General features: G+C 41.6%; 1 protein-coding gene across 4 annotated transcripts in view; it reads right to left on the bottom strand.

The window, feature by feature from the left end:
* LOC119966288 (aromatic-L-amino-acid decarboxylase-like) overlaps positions 1-12,880 on the bottom strand; it is a 195,394-nt gene that overhangs the window by 140,981 nt on the left and 41,533 nt on the right. The gene's annotated exons all lie outside the window — the stretch shown is intronic.

Here is a 12,880-nt window from a genome sequence, read left to right as displayed (position 1 = left end):
TGTGGGGTTCTCGGGGAAAATAACACTAGCTCAAATGACGATGCCGGTGCCTATTACCATTGGAAATAAAACTACCCATGTACCTATTTTAGTATATGATAAAACTCCTTTAAATCTATTGGGAAGGGACGCAATCCTAGGTCTGGGACTGAAATTAGAATGTACCGAACAAGGAATTGATTTGATGGGAATGTATTCACTTGAGGTACCAGGAAAGGAAGGGGTTAATGTATATTGGCTGGGAGATATAGAGGAACAAATTAAAAAACAGATCTGGACAGTCTGGGGAAAACTTATAGACACTTGGGTTCCACAAGCCAAGTGGCCGAGAACAGAATTACATAGTACAATGATATTTGATGAAGGACAGGCACCTGAAATACAAGAGAAATGGGAAAAGGAGGCAGGACGAGAACAGGAAATAAAGTCAGGAAGTATTTTAATTGGACTAGAGGGAGTGGCCCTCGCAATCGTTAGGAATGAATGGATTGACAAATGGTTCTCTGTACCTGGGGCGGAGCCACATGTCACATTGAAAGTTAATCCGGGATATAGATCAAAGGACCTAGGACCCATGGTGTTAAGAGCGCAAGACTTAGAATTTGTACAGACAGACAGTGCGGATATTTGGACGTCCAGCGATGGACAAATGACGAAAATAATTTTGGATGTTAGGATGCTTGGGACACCAAAGCAGATAACAATAGGAGTGCAAAGTGAGAAACAGGAGCGGGAATGGTGGAGAGAGCAAACGGAACCCTCAAGGCTAAAATAAGCAAAATTTGTAGTGAGACAGGAAAAAACTGGATAGATGCTCTGCCATTGGCTTTAATGCAGTACAGGAGTCAGGAAAACAGAATCACACATTTAAGCCCGCATGAGATGATGACAGGAAGAGTAATGCCGGTGCCAAAGATCGGGGGAACAGGGGGCCCCACATTGGAGTGTTTAGATCAGGATGCAAGAGAGTATGTACGACAATTAACTTTTATACATAGAACTATTTTTGAACAGGAAAAGGCCAAGGAGGAGGAGAGCCCTGCCACGGAACACCAGATCACACCGGGAGATCAAGTATACATCAGAAAGTTCCGGAGACGTTGGCATGAACCCAGACGAGAAGGGCCGTTTGAAGTCACCAGAGTATCTCCCACGGCGTTGCAAGTAGAAGGCAGTACACTGTGGTATCACTTGAACCATTGTACCAGAACGGTACCCGGGGTAGGGGAGAGAAGGGAGACTGAAGTTAGAGGTAGGGCGGATAGAAGTAGCAGCGAGGAAGAGATAGAACTACACGAGGAGAATCGTGAGGAGGAGGAGCAGAGCCAAAGTACAGCAGAAATAATAAATGATGATGAGAGTGGTTCTGTGCATGAGCTGGCTGATGATACAAATGCCCAGCCTGAGCCTGTTAGTCACGGTGCCGAGGGAGGTGAGGACGGGGAAAGGGCCTCGTTCCCCACATGGGACTTGGAAACTGTTTCCCTGGGGGACTTCCTTGACCCGTAACAAGGGAAAGCGGGATGCAGATGATATAGGGGTGCGGAATCAGGAAGGTAGAGTATTAAGACAAACAAGACGTAGGCGATCAGTGAGTACGGATACTATTTGGGAGAAAGCAACAAGGAACAGATGGTGGAAATGGGCTGAGTATACAGGTCAGAAAAACAGTGAGGGGAAAGATTGTGTGGTATGTGCATCAGAGAACCCTTATACCCAAGTAATTGATGTACCGGGGGGATCAGAAGACTGTAGAACCATGCGGCAAAACTGGAAAAAGGAAAATTGCCGTGCACACACCACATATACACAGACATATAAGGTAGGGAATCGGACATTCACGTATGAAACGGTAGACTGTACAGGATCCGCATGTATTGACCTTTGTAAAGGGAGGCTGCCGAGGTGTCAGTACCACTGTGTCCTGTTTGCTGGGGTAAAAAAGGGCATGTACCATCCCGCCCACAATTGTCCAAATTGGCCAAGAACGGCGATGGACGCGGTCCCGAAGGAATGGAGGGTACAGTCTAACTTACGAATCCAAGATTGTTATTTGAGGGTAAGCAGCACGGGGAGTAGGGTGGGACACTACACAGGAGAGTGTATACGGATTTGGAATATAACTAACGCCCTTAGTCTGATCATTCCTGTTAATGGGGGATCGCCACCCCCTCCTTATGTATTAGAATATCAAGTAAACCAACTGGCAGACCTCTGGTGGCTTTGTGGCCCGGAAAAAGGGCTACTGGCACACTTACCACTGGATTGGAGGGGACTGTGTGCCCGAGTTATGTTGGCCCAGAGCACTGTGATACTGCCGGTGGAAGAAGAAATTAAAACCCGAAAAGTTAAGAGGGCATATACCCCTGACCCTAGGGTACAACTGGACGCAATCGGACAGCCCCGAGGCATCCCGAATGAGTTCAAAGCTAGGAACGAGATAGCTGCGGGGTTTGAATCCATCTTTGTTTGGATCACACCCAGCAAAAACACTGAGTGGATCAATTACATCTATTATAATCAGCAGAGGTTTATTAATTATACAGATGATGCCCTGGAAGCATTGGGAGAGCAGTTGGATGCGACCAGTAAGATGGCATGGCAAAATCGACAGGCATTAGATTGGATCCTGGCGGAGAAAGGAGGGGTCTGTGTTATGTTTGGAGATCAGTGTTGCACATTTATCCCTAACAACACTGATCCAGAGGGGTCATTTACACGGGCCATGAATAAGTTGAAGAATCTTAGGGCAGAAGTAAAAGAAAATGCTGGGTTTGGGCATGAAGCCTGGAATTGGTTGGATAGGATGTTCGGAAGATGGGGGGCATGGTTCGCCAAAGCTGGAGCTGTAGCAATCACAATCATAACCGTTCTAGGACTCATATTTTGTTGTTTTCTACCCGCCCTGAGATCCTTCCTTACCAGAGTTGCAACACGGCCGATGATGGTTACAAGCAGCTCACGCTCGCGAGGAAAAACAGAGGAACGGGAAAACCTTGAGCTGCCTCCGATGAGCGGATTCACCATGACCCTGGTCGAGATGGAAACTCGTCACTCTGTGAAAGGGCTATAATAATGGACGATTGCTTTGTACCAACAACAGCACCTGACTGAAATTCGCAAGAGACTTGGAGAACTTAGTCTGTACACAGGAATCAGTCTTTTTTCCTTCCCTTGACAGGGGGGGGAAGGTTTTTGGCTGATGACTGTCAGGAGCAAGCAATCTGGGGGAGCGACCCGAGAATTAGAACCTGGATAGATGAATTATGATAAAGAAGAATTAGGGACATTGTTCCCTGCCCAAAGTATTCGGCTCCTCCACATTGCCTGCAAAAAGTGTTTAAAATAAATTGTAAATGGGATCCAGTAAGGGGATTATTTGAGCTTGGTAATTTGTGTGAGGCTAGGGAATAGCCTCAAAGGGGGGACATGTAAGGGAATTTGTACTGGATATTGTATGAGTTAGGTACCAAGTTTAGAATCATAGGTTTTAGTGAAATGATAAAGTAGATTTAGGTGAGTATTGAGATGAGTGTGTAACCCAGGGTAACTTTGTGTGACCTAATGTAATCAAGTATAGCTAATGTAATCAAGTATAGCTAAGGTAATCAAGTATAGCTAATGTAATCAAGTATAGTTAATATGATTAAAGCAGAAGACCCAGAAAAAGAGTATAGCTTTACCTAACATTTAAAATACAACAGTCACTTGGGAAAACAATGAACACGGCTCAGGGCTTAACTAAAATGGTTGGCCATAAATAAGGGCCATAAAAAGACAGGAATGAAGGAAGCCTGTTTTTGTATACATTCGGCCTTGGTCAGCAAAAACCACGACACAAGCAGGAAAGTTTACAGAGACGAGACAGGGACTGACTTATGGCTACCATGGTTGACGAAGCAGAGAGAGAAACGACCAGTCTTGACTGAGACAGATAGAGGCTCACTATAAACAGTGGTGGCCAAAGTAAGGAAAGCAAGATAAGAGGGCTGTAAATTAAGATAAGAGTTTGAATCATGGAGTTAAAATGTACATAAAAGGCGGTAAGCCCTGAAGCTTTTTTAGATTGCTCCGGACAATCTCAGCTTTGTTTTTCTCATGCTAAGAAAAATAAAGTTCACTGCTTGGAAGATCGCTCCTCAGACTCTCTGTGTTTTAATATTTGAATAGGTACAAACAAATTGTCGTCCTGGGGAACCACGACACTATCTACATTGGTGTGTCTGTAGAGTCAGGAAATTTCCCAAATTAAGCTATCTGCCTTGGTAGCGAAAATTCAACCTGATAAATCTGTACAAGAAGTTAAACCGTAGCTGGAAATAAGTATAATAAAAACAGAAAATGCTGGAAAGATTGGAGATGGGATGGTAAGAACAAATGGGAACATTAGATAGGGTGGAAAGCAAGACAGGTTAAATGACAAAATATTTCATGGTGCAAGGCCAAAGGGAGTGGGAGTGGGACAAGTAAAGAACAAAATATGTGTCCAGAGGTGGTGTGGCTATCAGAATGCTGAACAGCTTTTGTTTGAAAGAAGGAAAGAAAGAACAAAAATGCTACAAGAGAAACCAAACAAAATGGTGCCAGAATTTACAATATCTTAACCTGACATACTCAATTTTGAGTCTAGAATGTGGTGAAGTGCCTGGTTGAAAGGTGAAGTGCTTTTCTCAAGCTTACTTTGAGCTTCAGGGAGAGGAAGGTCAGCATGAGAGCAAGGAGGATAATTAAAAAACACATGATTGGAAGCTAAGGATAACACTTATCAACACAAAGGACATGTTCCACAAACAAGTCAGCAAGTCTGCATTTGGTCTCCACAACATAAAGGAGACCACATTGTAAGAAGTGAGCATAGGAACTAATTGAAAGAAACATCTTGGATGGTGAAAAGGGAGGAGGTAAAATGACAGGTGTACATCTGCTGTGTTCGCATAGAAAGATGCCATAGTATAGGTGGGGGCGTGGATATTGGTTGGCCACTGAGTGAACCAGCATGTGAAGGATGGAATGATCCCTTCAGAATGCTGAAAGGGGAAGGGATGGCATCATGGTGCAGGCAACAGAAATGGTGGAGAACAATCTATCGAATACGGAGGCTGATGGGATGGAAGGTGAAGACAAGAGGAATCCTATCTGATTTTAGAAGGGAGCGGAAGGGTAAGAGCAGAAGTATGTGAAGTAGAACAGACATGTTTGATGGTCCCATCAACCACGGAAGATAGGGGGTGCTCCTTGGTTGAGGAAAATATGTCAGAAGAGCTGATATAGAAAGTTACATTGTCAAAACAGAACTGATGGAAATGGGGAACTGGGAGAATGGAACAGGGAGAATGGAACAGAGTATTTACATGAAGCATGGTGTGAAGAAGCCATGGTAGCTGCAACAGTCAGTGGGCTTATAGTGAATATTGGTTAATAACCTATCCTCTGAAATGAAGACAGAAAAGTCAAGGAAAGGAAAAAAAGAGTTGGAGATAGATCATATGAAGGCAAGAGAAAGATGGAATTTAGGAGAAAGTCAATGAAATTATCCAGTTGGCCAGAGTAGGACTGGAACAAAACATGTTTCCAAATCCCACAACAAGGCAGCATAACTAGGATTCATGCAGGAGGACGTGAAGTAGAGCTGAAGGAGATGTAATGCAATGCAAGTTCAACTAGATGGAGCATCACCAGCAGCGGACTCATGCCCGCGGGTTTCCCGGCAGCCTGGGGGTGGTCACAATGGTGGGGGGGGGGGGCATCCATTCAACAACTGCGCAAATGGAGAATCCCGCTGCCGGGGGTGGGGGGAGTGCACACCGCCAGAAAACGGGGCTGGTGGGGCAGAGAATCCCACCCTGGATGTCTATGGTATAGAGGGCATGATTAGGAACAGGACATTGGAAACTTAAAATGACAGAGGGCATCAGAAGAATCAAAAACACTGGTGGAAAGAGACAGGACAAGAGGAGGACAAATAAAGTCAAGAGATGAAGCAATCAGTTCACTGGGGCAGCATTAACATTTTGCTGAGCTTACTATATATATTAAGGTGGGTGTTCAGGGATGAATCTGAGGCCTTTGCTTCAGCGACAAAGTGAAGATTGGAGAGTAATGTGAATCCAGGCCAAGGGGTGAGATTGTAAGAAGGAATGGAGGTCAGAGAGAAGGGACGGTGAAGGACGTGTCAGGCACATGTGGTACCCATGAGTTTTGCAGCATGCGGTCCTTCACAAATAGTTGTTAAAGGTCCAATTAAGACAAAAGATGAAACTGTGGACCAGAACAGCTTTTGAAGAGAGTGAGTCAGTGGTTTTGAAGAAAGAGGAAAGTTGAGGGCATTTGCTGGGTGGTACATGTGAGTGTGGATTTTAGGGTTGAGCAAGACAGTGATAAGAGGAGTTCTGAATGCTGAATGTCCTGGAGATATCTGCAATTGAGAGTTGATCAAAAGCAAGAAGGGTGGAATTTCAGTTGGAATCCCAGTGGAGTAAACCGGACACGGAGACAGTTGTTAAGGAAACAGGTGTGGCTGTCCAAGTTAGTTTACAAAGATACATGATGAAACACGAGGAAGAAAATAGAAAACAAGGCAAATGAGGGAGAAGAGACCGATCAAAATTCTTCCTCGAAAAGTGCAGAACTTTTTCAAGGTGGGCAGAACTAAAAGACAGTAATCAGACTTAAACTTGGGAGAGGGCAGAATCTAATACAAGCATTTAAAATTTGGAAATGGCTTGTACGATACTACAACCAAAATGTGTTCTGTCTGCTAATCATTCAAGTTGACATGGTAATATAATGGCTGCTTTCATTTCAGACTCTCTGCAATGTTCTTTATGTATGTACATACAATGCAATATTAAAAAACCCGCAATTGCAATGACATTGTACCTGCCACTATCAGGGTGCTTTGGAGTGTTCATTTTCAACAGGCAAGTCAAAAACATAGCAGTATTACTGCTGCAGATGAGTAGTGGGCTTTTTTGCCATTGCAGTTAACTGAAAGTAGTATCATCGATCCTCCACAGTCCCAACGGATAGACAAAGTTCACTCATTTCCAAAATATGCCATGTGTACTGTACCTGATACAATATATTACTAAAAAAAGAGGATGGACAATTAAAAGATTGTTTTTCCTGATCTTGGAGTCAGCAACAAGTAGATTAAAATGTTGGATTAGTGCTAAAAGATTAAAAAGGGAGTTTAGAGGAAATATTTTATGCTGGGAATACTTCATAGAATAGCAGATTGAATTATCATCCGTCTATTGAATCACAATCTTTAAAAGAGAATGATATGAACACAATTAAAATAGTAAAGGATGTGATGAAATAGCCCAGAAATACGATTTTATTAGATAATTGCATTGGTGTTATGACAGAATATAGCAACTGTCATGTGTCATGTGAGAGTGTCTTTAAGAAATGGATGTTTAAGCAATGTACCTTTAAGAAATGCAGTGCTGTCAGAGTGTGGGTGGAGCTGGGTTTTATCTCAGCCACTTTGAAGTTTTTAGTTTCAGTTTGAGAGAGCAGCTGGAAGGAAAATTGCTGGTCTGGTGATTTCTGCAAATCCAAAGACTATAAATATATTGAATGTAACCTGTTGTGCTCCTATTTTTGAAGGGTTGAAGTCTTTTGGATGTTTAAAAGAACAGTTTGCAGGATTGGGCAGTGTTGTATTATTTTTGGGGTTATCTTTGAAGTAAGGGGTGTTCAGAGATCCAATGTTTATTTTAAAAGGTTGAGTTCATGGAATAAACATTGTTTTGTTTTAAAACAACTACATGTCCATAATTGTAATACCACACCTAGGGAACAAGCCGTGTGCTTCAAAAGCAACAATCCATTAAATGGGGAGGTTGGTTGAACTCCATGATACATTTTGGGGTTCTGAAAACACATCTCCCATAACAATTGGGGGCTCGAGGGGGATAAAAGTTGATCTAATGGATTGGTTTTTGTGAACTTAAAGACAGTGAAGAATTGTTGCTTTTCCGGTGTGGTATTTTAGTTTGTGGGGAGTGTGATGTGGACAATGGCTCTTTCAGAGGCTCAGAAGATTTTGGGGGTGGAGACGGTCACACGCAGTACCTCACGGACAGAGACTAAAAGCAGACTGTTAGGTTTGGCAAAAATATTGCAGTTAACATTACCTGGCAAAATGCGAAAAGGTGAAGTAATTATGGCGGTGGTTAAGCATTTAAAGTTGCCTGAGATAGAATTTTACCCATTGGAAATGGCAAAAATTCAGTTGCAAATTAAACAAATGGAACATGAGAAAGAATTAAAGCAGCTTGAATACGAGAGAGAGAGAGAGAGAGAGAGAGGAAAAAGAAAGGGAAAGAGAGAGAGAGGAAAAAGAAAAGGAGAGAGAGGAAAAAGAAAAGGTGAGAGAAGAAAGGAGAAAAGAAAGAATAGCCCTAGCAGAACAAAAAGAAAAAGAAAGGGAGATACAGATCAGGGAAAAAGATAAAGAGAGGGAGTTTGAACTTCAGAAAATGGCCATGAAACATGACAATCAGTTAAAATTGGCAGACGTAAAGGGAAACGTACAGTTGTATGATAGTGATGAGGATAGTGAGAAAGAGCATCATAGGCGAAGGCTTGGTGGGAATCTATTTAAATATGTCCAAGCATTGCCAAAGTTTGACGAGAAGGAAGTGGAAGCCTTTTTCATTTCGTAGAAGGTAGCTAAACAAATGAAATGGCCACAGGACATGTGGGTGCTACTGATTTAAACAAAGCTGGTAGGTAGAGCTTGTGAAGTGTTTGCATCACTACCGGAGGAGGTATCTGGAACGTATGAGGAGGTGAAGAAATCCATCTTAAGAGCATATGAGCTAATGCCTGAAACTGACAGACAAAGATTTAGAAATTTAAGGAAAGAATTTGGTCAAACATACATGGAGTTTGAAAGGCTCAAACACAGTAATTTTGACAGGTGGATAAGGGCTTTGAAAATAGACCAAACGTATGAAGCTCTCAGAGAAATTATACTTTTGGATTTAAAAGTTTAAAAATTCAATTCCTGTTGTAGTGAGAACTCATGTGGAAGAACAGAGGGTTAAAACTGCGAGATTAGCAGCAGAAATGGCAGATGATTACGAATTAGTTCATAAATCAAAGATTGGTTTCCGACATCAGTTTCAGCCGGTTAGGGATAGAAACTGGGGACATGAGAAATACTCAAGTGGTAAAGGTAAAGGTGATCTGATGGGAGACTATAAAGAGAGTGTACCTCAGATTAAATAGGAAATCCAGGAGGGTGGAAAAGAAATGAAAAGTTTCAAATGTTTTCAGTGTAATAAACTAGGTCATGTAAAGTCACAATGTTGGTGGTTGAAGAAAAGCGATGGAAAGGCTGGTGTGGTAAAACAGGATAAGACAGTGGGATTTGTTAGAGTGGTAAAGGAAAGCCCAAGGGAAACAAAGGAGGTGCAAACGGTTGCACAGCCTGTTCAAGAAGTAATTGTTAAGAAGGTGCCAGATGTCTTTGAACAGTTTACTTGTGTGGGTAAAGTTTATTCATGTGTATCAGGAGGAGCAGGTAAAGAAGTCACAATGTTAAGAGATAAAGGGGCTAGTCAATCTTTAATGGTAAGAGATGAGGAATTATGTAGTTTGGGAACAATGTTGCTAGAAAAGGTGGTGATATGTGGAATTCAGGGTGAGAGGAGTAGCGTTCCATTATATAAGGTAAGGTTGGAAAGTCCAGTGAAGAGTGGTGAAGTGGTAGTAGGAATAATAGAGAAACTATCTTGTCCAGGAATACAGTTTATCTTGGATAATGATATAGCTGGATCGCAGGTGATGTCTACTGTGGTTGATAAACCAGTGGAAAATCAGACAACTGAAGTGGTCAAGGACGAATATCCTGGAATTTTTCCGGATTGTGTAGTAACAAAGTCGCAGGTTAAGACAAGAGGAGAAATCAAAGAGTGAAGATGAAGTTGAAGTGCAATTATCAGAAACGATTTTTGATCAGATGGTTGAAAAAGAACAAGAACAAGTGGAGGATGAGGCAGATATTTTTAGTTCAGGAAAATTGGCGGAGTTACAACAGAAAGATGTAGAAATGAAACAGATATATCAGAAAGCATATACGGAAGCGGAATCTGAGAATATACCAGAGTGTTATTACCGTAAAAGTGATGTCTTGATGAGAAAATGGAGACCTGTACATATGCAGGCGGGTGAAAAGTGGGCAGAAGTTCAAGTAGTATTGCCAGTAGGGTATAGAAAGGAGATGTTGCGAGTTGCACATGAGGTACCAGTGGGAGGTCATTTGGGAATAAGGAAAACTCAAGATAAAATCCAGAAACATTTTTATTGGCCTGGACTACATAAACATGTAATTACATTTTTTCAATCATGTCACACATGTCAAGTGATAGGGAAACCTCAAGCAGTGATAAAACCAGCGCCCTTAATACCCATTCCAGCATTTGAGGAGCCTTTTACGAGGGTCCTAATTGATTGTGTAGGACCACTTCCTAAAACAAAAAGTGGGAATCAATATCTTTTGACAATAATTGATCTGTCTACTAGGTTTCCAGAGGCCATTACAGTAAGTAATATTACAGCTAAAAGGATTGTGGAGGAGTTACTTAAATTCTTTACTAGATATGGACTACTCACAGAAATTCAATCGGATCAAGGATCAAATTTTACTTCAAAGTTATTCAAAGAAGTTATGGATAGCTTAGGAATAAAACAATTCAAATCAACTGTGTACCATCCAGAATCGCAGGGAGCACTAGAAAGGTGGCATCAGACATTAAAGACAATGTTGAGGGCGTATTGTCAAGATTATCCAGAGGATTGGGATAAAGGAATCCCATTCGTATTGTTTGCAATTAGGGATGCACCTAATGAGTCTACCAAATTTAGACTTTTTAAACTAATTTTTGGTCATGAGGTAAGAGGATCACTTAAATTGATTGAGGAAAATTTGTGGGTGAGAGATTGGAAATTACACTATTGGATTAAGTGTCAAATTTTGGGGAAGGATCAAATAGGGCAGGTGAATTGGCTGGACAACATTTGAAAGTTGCACAAAATGTGATGAAACGGGTAGCAGACAAGAAATCCAAAGTTTGTAGTTTTGCCAGTGGGGATAAAGTTTTAGTGCTGTTACCAGTGGTAGGTGAGCCTTTAAAAGCTAGGTTTTGTGGACCGTATCAGATTGAAAGGAAATCAAATGAGGTGAATTATGTGGTAAAAACGGCAGATAGAAGGAAGACTCACCAAGTGTGTCATGTGAATATGCTTAAAAGGTACTTTGAAAGGGAAGGAGAAAAAAAGGAGGTTATAATGATTCTAACTCAAAGTGACGAACCAAATCCAGATGACTATGGATTTGACATACCTCAAATTAAATTGGAAAATGAGGATGTTCTCAAAAATTGGGATAAATTGTTGAGTTATCTTTCAGACGAAAACGAACTGACCTGAAAGAGTTATTGATTTCACATGGGCAAGTTTGTAGAGATAAATTGGGAAGTACTAAAATGGCTATACATGATGTAGATGTGGGAAATGCTGTTCCGATCAAACAACATCCATATAGACTTGACCCTTTATAATTGGCACAGGTTATCAAAGAGATTGAGAGTATGCTTACAAATAGCATAATTGAAGTGGGTTGCAGCCAATGGAACTCACCCATAGTGATGGTACCTAAACCAGACGGTACCCAATGGTTGTGTGTGGACTATCGAAAGGTGAATGCAGTTACAAGAACGGACTCTTATCCTATCCCACGTTTGGAGGATTGCATTTAGAATGTGGGACAATCCGCTTTTATTTCCAAATTGGATTTGCTGAAAGGTTACTGACAAGTACCTTTATCTGAAAGAGCGAAGGAAATTTCAGCTTTTGTGACTCCAGTTCAAAGTTATGCCATTTGGCATGAAAAACGCCCCAGCAACATTTCAACAGTTAACTAATACAGTGGTTTCAGGATTACCCAATTGTGCGGTATACATCGATGATCTGGTAGTTTTCAGCTAGACATGGAAAGAACATTTAAAACATCTGAGGGAGTTATTCGATTGACTTCAGGAGGCGGGTTTAGTGATAAACCTAGCCAAAAGTGAATTTGGAAAAGCCCAAGTCACTTTCCTTGGCCATTCAATCAGAAAGGGTCGAATTATCCCATGGGATGTGAAAACTAAAGTTATCGGCGAGTTTCCGATACCTTCGACACAATGGGAAATAATGCGGTTTCTTGGCATGAGTGGATTTTACTGGAAATTTGTACCAAATTTTAGCAGTGCGGTCACTCCACTGACAGACTTGCTCAAGAAGCGTAACAAATTCCAGTGGACAGCGAAGTGTCAACAGGCATTTGACGGCCTGAAGGCTGTGTTAACCACTGCTCCTGTGTTCGTCATCCCAAATTATACCAAACCATTCAAAGTGGCTTTTGATGCAAGTGATGTGGGCATAGATGCGGTGCTTCTATAAGACGACGACGAAGGACTCGAGCGGCCTGGTGGTTATTTTTCAAAGAAATTGAATTCTCACCAGAAAATGTATTCGACGATTGAGGAGGAGACTTTGAGTTTGGTGCTGGCTTTGCAACATTTTCACATTTATGTGACCAGCAATCCATCTGACACCATTATATATACTGATCATAATCCTTTGACGTTTTTGGAGCGATTCCGGAATAACAATGCAAGGCTGTTTCGTTGGGGTTTATTATTACAGCCATTTCATTTAACAATAGTACATGTGGCAGGACGGGAAAATGTGATAGCCGATGCTTTGTCACGAATGTGATCAATCGAGAAGGTTTTCAGTTGGAGGAAGAAGAACAAAGAAAAATGGACTATATTATTATGCCTGTTTGCGTGTGTTTTTTTTTAACGAAAAAGTATTTTTA

This window comes from Scyliorhinus canicula, chromosome 5 (genome assembly GCF_902713615.1).
Source record: "Scyliorhinus canicula chromosome 5, sScyCan1.1, whole genome shotgun sequence".
Lineage (NCBI taxonomy): Eukaryota > Metazoa > Chordata > Chondrichthyes > Carcharhiniformes > Scyliorhinidae > Scyliorhinus > Scyliorhinus canicula.
This window is presented reverse-complemented; position numbering and strand designations above follow the sequence as displayed.